The 14,375-nt window shown below is 35.7% G+C and overlaps 2 non-coding genes across 2 annotated transcripts; both read left to right on the top strand.

Annotated features, from left to right (window-relative positions):
• Positions 1–4,666: 4,666 nt before the first annotated feature.
• Positions 4,667–6,463, top strand: IAQ61_008562. Its single transcript, XR_010715497.1, has one exon. It is a non-coding gene; the product is annotated as an 18S ribosomal RNA (ribosomal RNA).
• A 5,969-nt stretch (positions 6,464–12,432) lies between these two features.
• IAQ61_008561 lies at positions 12,433–14,229 on the top strand. Its single transcript, XR_010715496.1, has one exon. It is a non-coding gene; the product is annotated as an 18S ribosomal RNA (ribosomal RNA).
• Positions 14,230–14,375: the final 146 nt, after the last annotated feature.

Below are 14,375 nucleotides of genomic sequence, written 5' to 3'. Positions count from 1 at the left end.
CGGTTCTAACGTGCAAATTAATTGTTAAATTTAGGCATAGGGGCGAAAGACTAATTAAACTATCTAGTAGCTAGTTCCTACTAAAGTTTCCCTTAGGATAGTAGTAACGTATTTAGTTTTATAAGGTAAAGCGAATAATTAGAGGCCTAGGGGTTAAAATAACCTTTACCTATTCTTAAACTTTAAATATATAAGAAGTCCTTGTTACTTAATTAAATGTAGACACTTAAATGTACTATTACTAGTAGGCTATTTTTGGTAAGCAGAACTAGTAATGCAGGATAAACTAAACGCGGGGTTAAGGTGCTAGAATGCACGCTTATTAGACACTACAAAAGGTGTTAGTTTATCTAGATAGCAGGATAGTAGCTATAGAAGTTAGAATCTACTAAGGAGTGTGTAATAACTTACCTACTAAATAAACTAGCCCTAAAAATAGATAGCGCTTAAGCGTGTTACCTATACCCCGCCGCTAGGGCAAGATTTAAGCCCTAGCGAGTAGGCAGGCGTAGAGGCTCGTGACAAAGCCTTGGGGGTAACCCTAGGTAGAACGGCCTCTAGTGCAGATCTTGGTAGTAGTAGCAAATACTTAAATAAGAACTTTAAGGACTAAAGTAGGGAAAGGTTCTATATAAATAGTAGTTAGATATAGGTTAGTTAATCCTAAGAGATAGGGTAATTCTATTTTAATGTTAGTGCTTGCGCCGCGCCCTTAAAAGGGAAGCTGGTTAATATTCTAGCACCTAGATGTAGATTCTCTGCGGCAACGCAACTAAGAGCGGAGACCTTAGCGGGAGCCCTAAGAAGAGTTCTCTTTTCTTCTTAATAGTCTATTACCCTAAAATTGGTTTATCTAGAGCTAGGGTTTAATAGCTAGAAGAGCGCTGCACTTTTGCGGCGTTTGGTGCGCTCCTAATAAGCCTTAAAAATCTGCTTAAAGAAATAGTTTTTACGCTAGGTTATACTTATAACTATAGTAGGTCTCTAAGGTAAAAAGCCTCTAGTTAATAGAATAATGTAGATAAGGGAAGTTAGTAAAATAGATCTATAACTTTGGGAAAAGGATTAGCTCTAAGGGTTAGGTATGTTAGGCCTTGGGGAGAAGCCTCTAGCGTAGAAGGGCACTAACCGCAAGGTAGGCGCCTCTTAGCGCTAGGGTGTAGACACCCTTAGCAGGTTTTGGCTGTCTAGCGTACGTTTAACAACTAACTTAGAACTAGTATAGATAAGGGGAATCTAACTGTCTAATTAAAATATAGTATTATAATAGCTAGAAAGTAGTGTTAATATAATGTGATTTCTGCCTAGTGCTCTAAATATTAAAGCGAAGAGATTTGACTAAGCGCGGGTAAATAGCGGGAGTAACTATAACTCTCTTAAGGTAGCTAAATACCTTATTATCTAATTAGTAACGCGTATAAATAGATTAATAAGATTCCTACTATCCCTATCTACTATCTAGCAAAACCATAGCTAAGGGAACAGGCTTAGTTAAATTAGCAGGGAAAGAAGACCCTGTTAAGCTTGACTCTAGTTTAATATTGTGAAAAGATATAGGGGGTGTAGAATAGGTAGGAGCTTTGGTACTAGTGAAATACTACTACCCTTATCGTTTTTTTACTTATTTAATAAAGCGGAGCTAGGCCTTACTACCTAACTTCTAGCGTTTAAGGTCCTTTGTGGGCTAATCTAGGTTAAAGATATTGTTAGGTAGGGAGTTTAGCTAGGGCGGCATATCTATTAAACTATAACGCAGGTGTCCTAAGGGGGACTTATAGAGAATAGAAATCTCTAGTAGAGTAAAAGGGCAAAAGTCCCCTTGATTTTGATTTTTAGTGTGAATACAAACTATAAAAGTGTGGCCTATTAATCCTTTAGTCCCTTGAAATTTAAGGCTAGAGGTGCTAGAAAAGTTACTATAGGGATAACTAGCTTGTGGCAGCTAAGCGTTTATAGCAACGTTGCTTTTTAATTCTTTAATATTAGCTCTTCCTATTATACTAAAGCAGAATTTGGTAAGCGTTAGATTGTTTACCTACTAATAGGGAACGTGAGCTAGGTTTAGACTGTTGTAAGACAGGTTAGTTTTACCCTACTAATAACCTTGCCCTAATAGTAATACTACTTAGTACAAGAGGAACCGTGGTTTTAGATAATTGGTTTTTGTGGCTGTCTAACTAGGTATTGCCGCGAAGCTACTATCTGCTAGATTATAGCTAAACGCCTTTAAGTTAGAATCTATGCTAGAATAGGGTGATTTCCGCCTGCACTAGTTAGATATGAATAGGCCTTTGGCCTAGAACCTTACTAGATTAGCGTTAGCAGCCCTATTAAAGTTAGGGTTGTTAGCTAGTGTATTGTAATTGTATAGTGCGCAGGATTGAATCCTTTATAGATAACTTAGTTGTCTGGCTAGGTTGTGTAAGTAGTTAAGTAGCCTTGTTGTTACGAGCTACTAAGCGTAAGCCCGTTGCTAGCTTGGTTAAAATTAGGATATTATGCCCTCCTTATTTGCAAAACTGCTGCCTAAATAGCTGCTGTTAATAGAAGGAAGAGGGCTATAGCGAACAAGTTATATAGTAATTGTAAGATAGAGAGGGCTAGAGCTAGGAGCAATCCTCGCAAAATATACAAAAGAATAGGTTATGTGTGTACGTACCTTAGGCAGTTAATATATAGCATAGGAAGATTAAGAAAGGATTTAAGATAATCTATATAGATTTTTAGGTAGTGATCTATAACTTAAGAGCGTTCTATAACTTTTTATTTTTTAGGGGTACTGTTCTATAACTTTATAGCCTTCTATACTTAAAAATTCCTCTAGGCTATTCTATAACTATAGATTATTTAAACCTTTAGGGTATTCTATTAATATTTAAAAAAATCCTGTAGGCTATTCTATAAGCTTAGGGCGTTCTATAACTTTAGGGCGTTCTATAACTTTTTATTTTTTAGGTGTAGTGTTCTATAACTTTAGGGCGTTGTATAACTTTTTCTTTTTTAGAGGTAGTGTTCTATAACTTTAGGGCGTTCTATAACTTTAGGGCGTTCTACAACTTTTTATTTTTTAGGTGTAGTGTTCTATAACTTTAGGGCGTTCTATAACTTTTTCTTTTTTAGAGGTAGTGTTCTATAACTTTAGGGAGTTCTATAACTTTAGGGCGTTCTACAACTTTTTATTTTTTAGGGGTAGTGTTCTATAACTTTAGGGCGTTCTATAACTTTAGGGCGTTCTATAACTTTAGGGCGTTCTATAACTTTATTTTTTAGGGGTAGTGTTCTATAACTTTAGGGCGTTCTATAACTTTAGGGCGTTCTATAACTTTTTATTTTTTAGGGTTAGTGTTCTATAACTTTAGCGCGTTCTATACCTTTTATTTATTCTATTACTTTAGTCCTTTCTATAACTTTAGACTATTCTATACTAGTAGCTATTATATCCTTTTTATAATACTTATTATATCATACTATTATCTATTATTCTTTACTGTTAAGTATATCCTTATATTTTATAAAACCTTTTCTCTACTAGCTAGTCCTACTATACTTTCTTTTATAACCTACTAGTATTAAATAATACCTTTATATTCTTCTTTTATACTATCTCTATTTCTTGCCTTATCTATTAAGTAGATATAGATAGAGCTAATAGATCTATAGTTAATATAGATATAGTAGTTATAGTAGAGTATAGATATTAGAGTAGATATCCTTATCTATATATTTACCTACTACTAATAAAATTCCAAGTTACTCTTATCTAGCGAATACGGGTTTATGGTTTGTATAGGGCTGCGTATATCTATACAGTTTTACATATAAAAAAGTGTACCTCTAAGCTGTTTTCTGCCGCACTAACCCTGCAACGCGAAAATTAAACCAAAACCCGTTCCTATAATATATAAGGAGGGCAAATGGATTCTTAAATACTAAATGCCTAACTAACTAACTAAGGTTAAATCTGCTGCGCGCAGTTCTTGGATTAGGCAGTTAAACTAGCGTTATTAGGCACTAAGGGGGCAATTTTTGCTTATGTCCGCGTCTATACTCCCTATAACTCCCTGTTATTAGCGCTCTGCGCCTGTTTTAGCGGCAGTTAGACTAAATTTAAAAGTTTTGGTTTTATAATAGCTAGCCTTGTTTCCTAGATTTCTGCCTGGTTTAGATTTGCTCTAATTAGTGGGTAATTAGGGGCTTAGAGATTGCTCTTCTACTTAACTAGGCAGGCCTAGGCCTATATGCTAAAGCAACCCTGCTGTTGCGCCTAGTTTTGTAGTTGGTACCTGAAGTCCTACTGTTAAAGTTTTAGTAGTAGGCAAAATTTAGGGTCTATAGATGGCTAGCACTGCTAAACTATTTAACAGATCTTAGGGGATAGCCCTGCCTAGCATCTGCTCCTAGTAAGCGTGGCAAAGCGTAGGTTTTCTCTACTTAAGGCATGTATGTGGCGAGTTTAAACACGTGGAAACGCCTGTTAGGCTTTGTTGCGGACTATTCCTTAAGAAACTTAGTAGGGGCAATTAAATTAGTTGCTAGTTGTAACTAGTGCCTTGTGTGCTGTTATGCTAGTAGCTAGAATTGCTTCTGCGATTTCTTATTACGTACTTTCCGCCTCCTTTTAGGGGTAGTGCTTGTGCGCTTTAGCGTATTAGGCATTAGGATTGTTACCTAGTTAATTCTACTAGTAGTTATATGCTTGTCTTAAAGATTAAGCTATGTATATCTAAGTATAAGCAATTATACTGTGAAACTGCGAATGGCTTATTAAATTAGTTATTGTTTATTTGATAGTACCTTACTACTTAGATAACTATAGTAATTCTAGAGCTAATACATGCTAAAAACCCTAACTTTAGAAGGGGTGTATTTATTAGATAAAAAACCAACGCCCTTTAGGGCTTCTTAGTGATTTATAATAACTTTACAGATTGCATGGCCTTACGCTAGCAATAGTTTATTTAAATTTCTGCCCTATTAACTTTTAATAGTAAGGTATTAGCTTACTATGGTTTTAACGGGTAACGGGGAATTAGGGTTTAATTCTAGAGAGGGAGCCTAAGAAACAGCTACTATATCTAAGGAAGGCAGCAGGCGCGCAAATTACCTAATCCTAATATAGGGAGGTAGTGACAATAAATACTAATATAGGGCTCTTTTAGGTCTTGTAATTAGAATAAGTATAATTTAAACCTCTTAATAAGGAACAATTAGAGGGCAAGTCTAGTGCTAGCAGCTGCGGTAATTCTAGCTCTAATAGCGTATATTAAAGTTGTTGCAGTTAAAAAGCTTGTAGTTAAAACTTGGGTCTGGCTAGCAGGTCTGCCTTACCGCGTGTACTTGTCTGGCTAGGCCTTCCTTCTAGAGAACCTTATGCCCTTTACTAGGCGTGTTAGGGACTAGGACTTTTACTTTGAAAAAATTAGAGTGTTTAAAGTAGGCCTTTGCTTAAATATGTTAGCATAGAATAATAGAATAGGACGTGTGGTCCTATTTTGTTAGTTTCTAGAACCGCTGTAATAATTAATAGGGACAGTTAGGGGCATTAGTATTTAATTGTTAGAGGTGAAATTCTTGGATTTATTGAAGACTAACTACTGCGAAAGTATTTGCTAAGGATGTTTTTATTAATTAGTAAACAAAAGTTAGGGGATTAAAGACAATTAGATACTGTTGTAGTCTTAACTGTAAACTATGCTAACTAGGGATTAGGTAATGTTCTTTTTCTAACTTGCTTGGCACCTTATAAGAAATCAAAGTTTTTGGGTTCTAGGGGGAGTATGGTCGCAAGGCTAAAACTTAAAGAAATTAACAGAAGGGCACTACTAGGCGTAGAGCCTGCGGCTTAATTTAACTTAACACAGGGAAACTTACTAGGTCTAGATAAAATAAGGATTAATAGATTAAGAGCTCTTTCTTGATTTTTTAGGTGGTAGTGCATAGCTGTTCTTAGTTAGTAGAGTGATTTGTCTGCTTAATTGCAATAACAAATAAGACCTTAACCTGCTAAATAGCTAGGCTAGCTTTGGCTAGTTGCTAGCTTCTTAGAGGGACTATTAGCTTAAGCTAATAGAAGTTTAAGGCAATAACAGGTCTGTGATGCCCTTAGATGTTCTAGGCTGCACGCGCGCTATACTAATAGAGCTAACAAGTTCTTTACCTTAACTAAAAGGTCTAGGTAATCTTGTTAAACTCTGTTGTGCTAGGGATAGAGCATTGCAATTATTGCTCTTTAACAAGGAATGCCTAGTAAGCGCGTGTTATTAGTATGCGTTAATTACGTCCCTGCCCTTTGTACACACTACCTGTTGCTACTACTAATTAAATAGCTTAGTAAGGCCTTTAGACTAGCTTAGGGAGGTTAGTAATAACTACCCTAAGCTAGAAAGTTTGTTAAACTTGGTTATTTAGAGGAAGTAAAAGTTGTAACAAGGTTTCTGTAGGTGAACCTGCAGAAGGATTATTACCTATTTTTAAAGCACTGCCGCCTTAATTAGTAGCGGCAGTCTACTTTAATTCTGCCTATGTTTTTTGCGTACTATTTGTTTCCTTAGTAGGCTTGCCTACTAATTAGATCCCCTAAAACTACTTGCAATTATAGTTAGCGTTAGTAATACTGTAATAAATTACAACTTTTAATAATAGATCTCTTAGTTCTAGTATTAATAAAGAACGCAGCGAAATGCGATAAGTAGTGTGAATTGTAGAATTTAGTGAATTATTAAATCTTTAAACGCATATTGCGCCCCTTAGTATTCTATAGGGTATGCCTGTTTAAGCGTTATTTGTACCCTTAAGCTCTACTTAGTGTTAGGTATTTGTTCTACTTAGGACTCGCCTTAAAATAATTAGTAGCTAGTATATTAGCCTAGAGCGCAGCATATTTTGCGCCTCTTGTTATAGTTGTTAGTATCTATTAAGATACTTTTTAAGCTCTTAACCTTAGATTAGGTAGGGATACCTGCTAAACTTAAGTATATTAATAAGCAGAGGAAAAGAAACTAATAGGGATTGCCCTAGTAACGGCAAGTAAAGCGGCAACAGCTTAAATTTAAAATCTAGCTCTTTTAGGGTCTAAGTTATAATTTGCAGAGGGCGCTTTAGTGTTAGCAGTAGTCTAAGTTCCTTAGAACAGGACGTTACAGAGGGTAAGAATCCTATACGTAGTCGCTGGCCTTTGCCGTGTAAAGCCCCTTTAATAAGTTAAGTTATTTAGGAATGTAGCTCTAAATAGGAGGTAAATTTCTTCTAAAGCTAAATACTAGCTAGAGACTAATAGCGTATAAGTAGAGTGATTAAAAGATAAAAAGTACTTTAGAAAGAGAGTTAAATAGCACGTGAAATTGTTAAAAGGGAAGCGCTTACAGCTAGACTTGCCTGTAGTTACTTATCTAGGCTTTTGTCTAGTGCACTCTTCTATAGGCAGGCTAGTATTAGTTTAGGTAGTTAGATAAAGGTCTCTATTACGTACCTCCCTTTAGGGAGGCCTTATAGGGGAGACGATATGTAACTAGCCTAGACTAAGGTCCGCGCATCTGCTAGGATGCTAGCGTAATAGCTATAAGCAGCCCGTCTTAAAATATAGACTAAGGAGTCTAATATCTATGCGAGTGTTTAGGTGTTAAGCCTAGACGCGTAATAAAAGTAAACAGAGGTAGGAACCCTTTTAGGGTGCACTATTAACTAATCCTAATATCTTTAGAAGGATTTAAGTAAGAGCATAGCTATTAGGACCTAAAAGATAGTAAACTATGCTTAAATAGGGTAAAGCTAGAGGAAACTCTAGTAGAGGCTTGCAGTAGTTCTGACGTGCAAATTAATTGTTAAATTTAGGTATAGGGGCGAAAGACTAATTAAACTATCTAGTAGCTAGTTCCTACTAAAGTTTCCCTTAGGATAGCAGTAACGTATTTAGTTTTATAAGGTAAAGCAAATAATTAGAGGCCTAGGGGTTAAAATAACCTTTACCTATTCTTAAACTTTAAATATATAAGAAGTCCTTATTACTTAATTAAATGTAGACACTTAAATATACTGTTACTAGTAGGCTATTTTTAGTAAGTAGAACTAGCAATGCAGGATAAACTAAACGTAGGGTTAAGGTGCTAGAATGCACGCTTATTAGACACTACAAAAGGTGTTAGTTTATCTAGATAGTAGAATAGTAGCTATGGAAGTTAGAATCTACTAAGGAGTGTATAATAACTTACCTGCTAAATAAACTAGCCCTAAAAATAGATAGCGCTTAAGCGTGTTACCTATACCCCGCTGCTAGGGCAAGATTTAAGCCCTAGCAAGTAGGCAGGCGTAGAGGCTTGTGACGAAGCCTTAGGGGTAACCCTAGGTAGAACGGCCTCTAGTGCAGATCTTAGTGGTAGTAGCAAATACTTAAATAAGAACTTTAAGGACTAAAGTAGGGAAAGGTTCTGTGTAAACAGCAGTTAGATATAGGTTAGTTAATCCTAAGAGATAGGGTAATTCTGTTTTAATGTTAGTGCTTGCGCTACGCCCTTAAAAGGGAAGCTAGTTAATATTCTAGCACCTAGATGTAGATTCTCTGCGGTAACGCAACTAAGAGTAGAGACCTTGGCGGGAGCCCTAAGAAGAGTTCTCTTTTCTTCTTAACAGTCTGTTACCCTAAAATTAGTTTGTCTAGAGCTAGGGTTTAATAGCTAGAAAAGCGCTACACTTTTATAGCATTTGGTGCGCTCCTAATAAGCCTTAAAAATCTACTTAAAGAAATAGTTTTTACGCTAGGTTGTACTTATAACTATAGTAGGTCTCTAAGGTAAAAAGCCTCTAGTTAATAGAACAATGTAGATAAGGGAAGTTAGCAAAATAGATCTGTAACTTTAGGAAAAGGATTAGCTCTAAGGGTTAGGTACGTTAGGCCTTAGGGAGAAGCCTCTAGCGCAGAAGGGCACTAACTGCAAGGTGGGCGCCTCTTAGCGCTAGGGTGTAGACACCCTTAGCAGGTTTTGGCTATCTAGCGTACGTTTAACAACTAACTTAGAACTAGTATAGATAAGGGGAATCTAACTGTCTAATTAAAATATAGCATTACGATAGCTAGAAAGTAGTGTTAATATAATGTAATTTCTGCCTAGTGCTCTAAATATTAAAGCGAAGAGATTTAACTAAGCGCAGGTAAATAGTGGGAGTAACTATAACTCTCTTAAGGTAGCTAAATGCCTTGTTATCTAATTAGTAACGCGTATAAATAGATTAACGAGATTCCTACTATCCCTATCTACTATCTAGCAAAACCATAGCTAAGGGAACAGGCTTAGCTAAATTAGCGGGGAAAGAAGACCCTGTTAAGCTTAACTCTAGTTTAATATTGTAAAAAGATATAGGGGGTGTAGAATAGGTAGGAGCTTTGGCGCTAGTGAAATACTACTACCCTTATTGTTTTTTTACTTATTTAATAAAGCGGAGCTAGGCCTTACTACCTAACTTCTAGCGTTTAAGGTCCTTTGTGGGCTAATCTAGGTTAAAGATATTGTTAGGTAGGGAGTTTAGCTAGGGCGGTATATCTATTAAACTATAACGCAGGTGTCCTAAGGGGGACTTATAGAGAATAGAAATCTCTAGTAGAGTAAAAGGGCAAAAGTCCCCTTAATTTTGATTTTTAGTGTGAATACAAACCATAAAAGTGTAGCCTATTAATCCTTTAGTCCCTTGAAATTTGAGGCTAGAGGTGCTAGAAAAGTTACTACAGGGATAACTGGCTTGTGGCAGCCAAGTGTTTATAGCGACGTTGCTTTTTAATCCTTTGATGTTAGCTCTTCCTATTATACTAAAGCAGAATTTAGTAAGTGTTAGATTGTTTACCTACTAATAGGGAACGTAAGCTAGGTTTAGACTGTTGTAAGATAGGTTAGTTTTACCCTACTAATAACCTTGCCCTAATAGTAATACCGCTTAGTACGAGAGGAACTGTGGTTTTAGATAATTGGTTTTTGCGGCTATCTAACTAGGTATTGCCGCGAAGCTACTATCTGCTAGATTATAGCTAAACGCCTCTAAGTTAGAATCTATGCTAGAATAGGGTGATTTCCGCCTGCACTAGTTAGATATGAATAGGCCTTTGGCCTAGAACCTTACTAGATCGGCGTTGGCAGCCCTATTAAAGTTAGGGTTGTTAGCTAGTGTATTGTAATTGTATAGTGCGCAGGATTGAATTCTTTGTAGATAACTTAGTTATCTGGCTAGGTCGTGTAAGTAGTTAAGTAGCCTTGTTGTTACGAGCTACTAAGCGTAAGCCTATTGCTAGCTTGGTTAAAATTGGGATATTATGCCCTCCTTATTTGCAAAACTGCTGCCTAAATAGCTGCTATTAATAGAAGGAAGAGGGCTATAGCAAACAAGTTATATAGTAATTGCAAGATAGAGAGGGCTAGAGCTAGGAGCAATCCTTGCAAAATATACAAAAGAACAGGTTGTGTGTGTACGTACCTTAGGCAGTTAATATATAGTATAGGAAGATTAAGAAAGGATTTAAGATAATCTATATAGATTTTTAGGCGGTGATCTATAACTTAAGAGCGTTCTATAACTTTTTATTTTTTAGGGGTACTATTCTATAACTTTATAGCCTTCTATACTTAAAAATTCCTCTAGGCTATTCTATAACTATAGAGTATTTAAACCTTTAGGGTATTCTATTAATATTTAAAAAAATCCTGTAGGCTATTCTATAAGCTTAGGGCGTTCTATAACTTTAGGGCGTTCTATAACTTTTTATTTTTTAGGTATAGTGTTCTATAACTTTAGGGCGTTGTATAACTTTTTCTTTTTTAGAGGTAGTGTTCTATAACTTTAGGGCGTTCTATAACTTTAGGGCGTTCTATAACTTTAGGGCGTTCTATAACTTTTTATTTTTTAGGGGTAGTGTTCTATAACTTTAGGGCGTTCTATAACTTTTTCTTTTTTAGAGGTAGTGTTCTATAACTTTAGGGCGTTCTACAACTTTTTATTTTTAGGGGTAGCGTTCTATAACTTTAGGGCGTTCTATAACTTTAGGGCCTTCTATAAGCTTAGGGCGTTCTATAACTTTTGGGCGTTCTATAACTTTAGGGCGTTCTATAACTTTTTATTTTTTAGGGTTAGTGTTCTATAACTTTAGCGCGTTCTATACCTTTTATTTATTCTATTACTTTAGTCCTTTCTATAACTTTAGACTATTCTATACTAGTAGCTATTATATCCTTTTTATAATACTTATTATATTATACTATTATCTATTATTCTTTACTGTTAAGTATATCCTTATATTTTATAAAACCTTTTCTCTACTAGCTAGTCCTACTATACTTTCTTTTATAACCTACTAGTATTAAATAATACCTTTATATTCTTCTTTTATACTATCTCTATTTCTTGCCTTATCTATTAAGTAGATATAGATAGAGCTAATAGATCTATAGTTAATATAGATATAGTAGTTATAGTAGAGTATAGATATTAGAGTAGATATCCTTATCTATATATTTACCTACTACTAATAAAATTCCAAGTTACTCTTATCTAGCGAATACGGGTTTATGGTTTGTATAGGGCTACGTATGTCTATATGGTTTTATATATAAAAAAGTGTACCTCTAAGCTATTTTCTGCTGCACTAACCCTGCAACGCGAAAATCAAACCAAAACCTATTCCTATAATATATAAGGAGGGCAAATAGATTCTTAAATACTAAATACCTAACTAACTAACTAAGGTTAAATCTACTGCGCGCAGTTCTTAGATTAGGCGGTTAAACTAGCGTTGTTAGGCACTAAGGGGGCAATTTTTGCTCATGTCTGCGTCTATACTCCCTATAACTCCCTATTGTTAGCGCTCTACGCCTGTTTTAGTAGTAGTTAGACTAAATTTGAAAGTTTTGGTTTTATAATAGCTAGCCTTATTTCCTAGATTTCTGCCTAGTTTAGATTCGCTCTAATTAGTAGGTAATTAGGGGCTTAGAGATTGCTCTTCTACTTAACTAGGCAGGCCTAGGCCTATATACTAAAGCAACCCTGCTGTTGCGCCTAGTTTTGTGGTTAGCACCTAAAGTCCTACTGTTAAAGTTTTAGTAGTGGGCAAAATTTAGGGTCTGTAGATAGCTAGCACTGCTAAACTATTTAACAGATCTTAGGGGATAGCCCTGCCTAGCATCCGCTCCTAGTAAGCGTGGTAAAGCGTAGGTTTTCTCTACTTAAGGCATGTATGTGGCGAGTTTAAACACGCGGAAACGCCTATTAGGCTTTGTTATAGACTATTCCTTAAGAAACTTAGTAGGGGCAATTAAATTAGTTACTAGTTGTAACTAGTGCCTTGTGTGCTGTTATGCTAGTAGCTAGAATTGCTTCTGCGATTTCTTATCACGTACTTTCTGCCTCCTTTTAGGGGTAGTGCTTGTGCGCTTCAGCGTATTAGGTATTAGGATTGTTACCTAGTTAATTCTGCTAGTAGTTATATGCTTGTCTTAAAGATTAAGCTATGCATATCTAAGTATAAGTAATTATACTGTAAAACTGTAAATGGCTTATTAAATTAGTTATTATTTATTTGATAGTACCTTACTACTTAGATAACTGTGGTAATTCTAGAGCTAATACATGCTAAAAACCCTAACTTTAGAAGGGGTGTATTTATTAGATAAAAAACCAACGCCCTTTGGGGCTTCTTAGTAATTTATAATAACTTTACAGATCGCATAGCCTTGCGCTAGTGATAGTTTATTCAAATTTCTACCCTATTAACTTTTAATAGTAAGGTATTAGCTTACTATGGTTTTAACAGGTAACGGGGAATTAGGGTTTAATTCTAGAGAGGGAGCCTGAGAAATGGCTACTATATCTAAGGAAGGCAGTAGGCGCGCAAATTACCTAATCCTAACATAGGGAGGTAGTGACAATAAATACTAATATAGGGCTCTTTTAGGTCTTGTAATTAGAATAAGTATAATTTAAACCTCTTAACAAGGAATAATTAGAGGGTAAGTCTAGTGCTAGTAGCTGCAGTAATTCTAGCTCTAATAGCGTATATTAAAGTTGTTGTAGTTAAAAAGCTTGTAGTTAAAACTTAGGTCTAGCTGGCAGGTCTGCCTTACCGCGTGTACTTGTCTAGCTAGGCCTTCCTTCTAGAGAACCTTATGCCCTTTACTGGGCGTGTTAGGGACTAGGACTTTTACTTTGAAAAAATTAGAGTGTTTAAAGCAGGCCTTTGCTTAAATACGTTAGTATAGAATAATAGAATAGGACGTGTAGTCCTATTTTGTTAGTTTCTAGGACTGCTATAATAATTAATAGGGATAGTTAGGGGCATTAGTATTTAATTGTTAGAGGTAAAATTCTTGGATTTATTAAAGACTAACTACTGCGAAAGTATTTGCTAAGGATGTTTTTATTAATTAGTGAATAAAAGTTAGGGGATTAAAGATGATTAGATACTGTCGTAGTCTTAACTGTAAACTATGCTAACTAGGGATTAGGCGATGTTCTTTTTCTGACTTGCTTGGCACCTTACAAGAAATTAAAGTTTTTGGGTTCTAGGGGGAGTATGGTTGCAAGGCTAAAACTTAAAGAAATTAATAGAAGGGTACTACTAGGCGTGGAGCCTGCGGCTTAATTTAACTTAACACAGGGAAACTTACTAGGTCTAGATAAAATAAGGATTAATAGATTAAGAGCTCTTTCTTGATTTTTTAGGTAGTGGTGCATGGCTGTTCTTAGTTAGTAGAGTGATTTGTCTGCTTAATTGCGATAACAAACAAGACCTTAACCTGCTAAATAGCTAGGCTAGCTTTAGCTAGTTACTAGCTTCTTAGAGGGACTATTAGCTTAAGCTAATAGAAGTTTAAGGCAATAACAGGTCTGTAATGCCCTTAGATGTTCTAGGCTGTACGCGCGCTACACTGACAGAGCTAATAAGTTCTTTACCTTAACTAAAAGGTCTAGGTAATCTTGTTAAACTCTATTGTGCTAGGGATAGAGTATTGTAATTATTGCTCTTTAATAAGGAATGCCTAGTAAGCGCGTGTTATTAGCATGCGTTAATTACGTCCCTGCCCTTTGTACACACTACCTATTGCTACTACTAATTAAATAGCTTAGTGAGGCCTTTAGACTAGCTTAGGGAGGTTAGCAACAACTACCCTAAGCTAGAAAGTTTGTTAAACTTGGTTATTTAGAGGAAGTAAAAGTTGTAACAAGGTTTCTGTAGGTGAACCTGCAGAAGGATTATTACCTATTTTTAAAGCACTACTACCTTAATTAGTGGTAGCAGTCTACTTTGATTTTGCCTATGTTTTTTGCGTACTATTTGTTTCCTTAGTGGGCTTGCCTACTAATTAGATCCCCTAAAACCACTTGTAATTATAGTTAGCGTTAGT

The sequence above is a fragment of the Plenodomus lingam genome (genome assembly GCF_022343315.1).
Source record: "Plenodomus lingam strain CAN1 chromosome Unknown contig_35, whole genome shotgun sequence".
Classification (NCBI taxonomy): Eukaryota; Fungi; Ascomycota; class Dothideomycetes; order Pleosporales; family Leptosphaeriaceae; genus Plenodomus; species Plenodomus lingam.
This window is presented reverse-complemented; position numbering and strand designations above follow the sequence as displayed.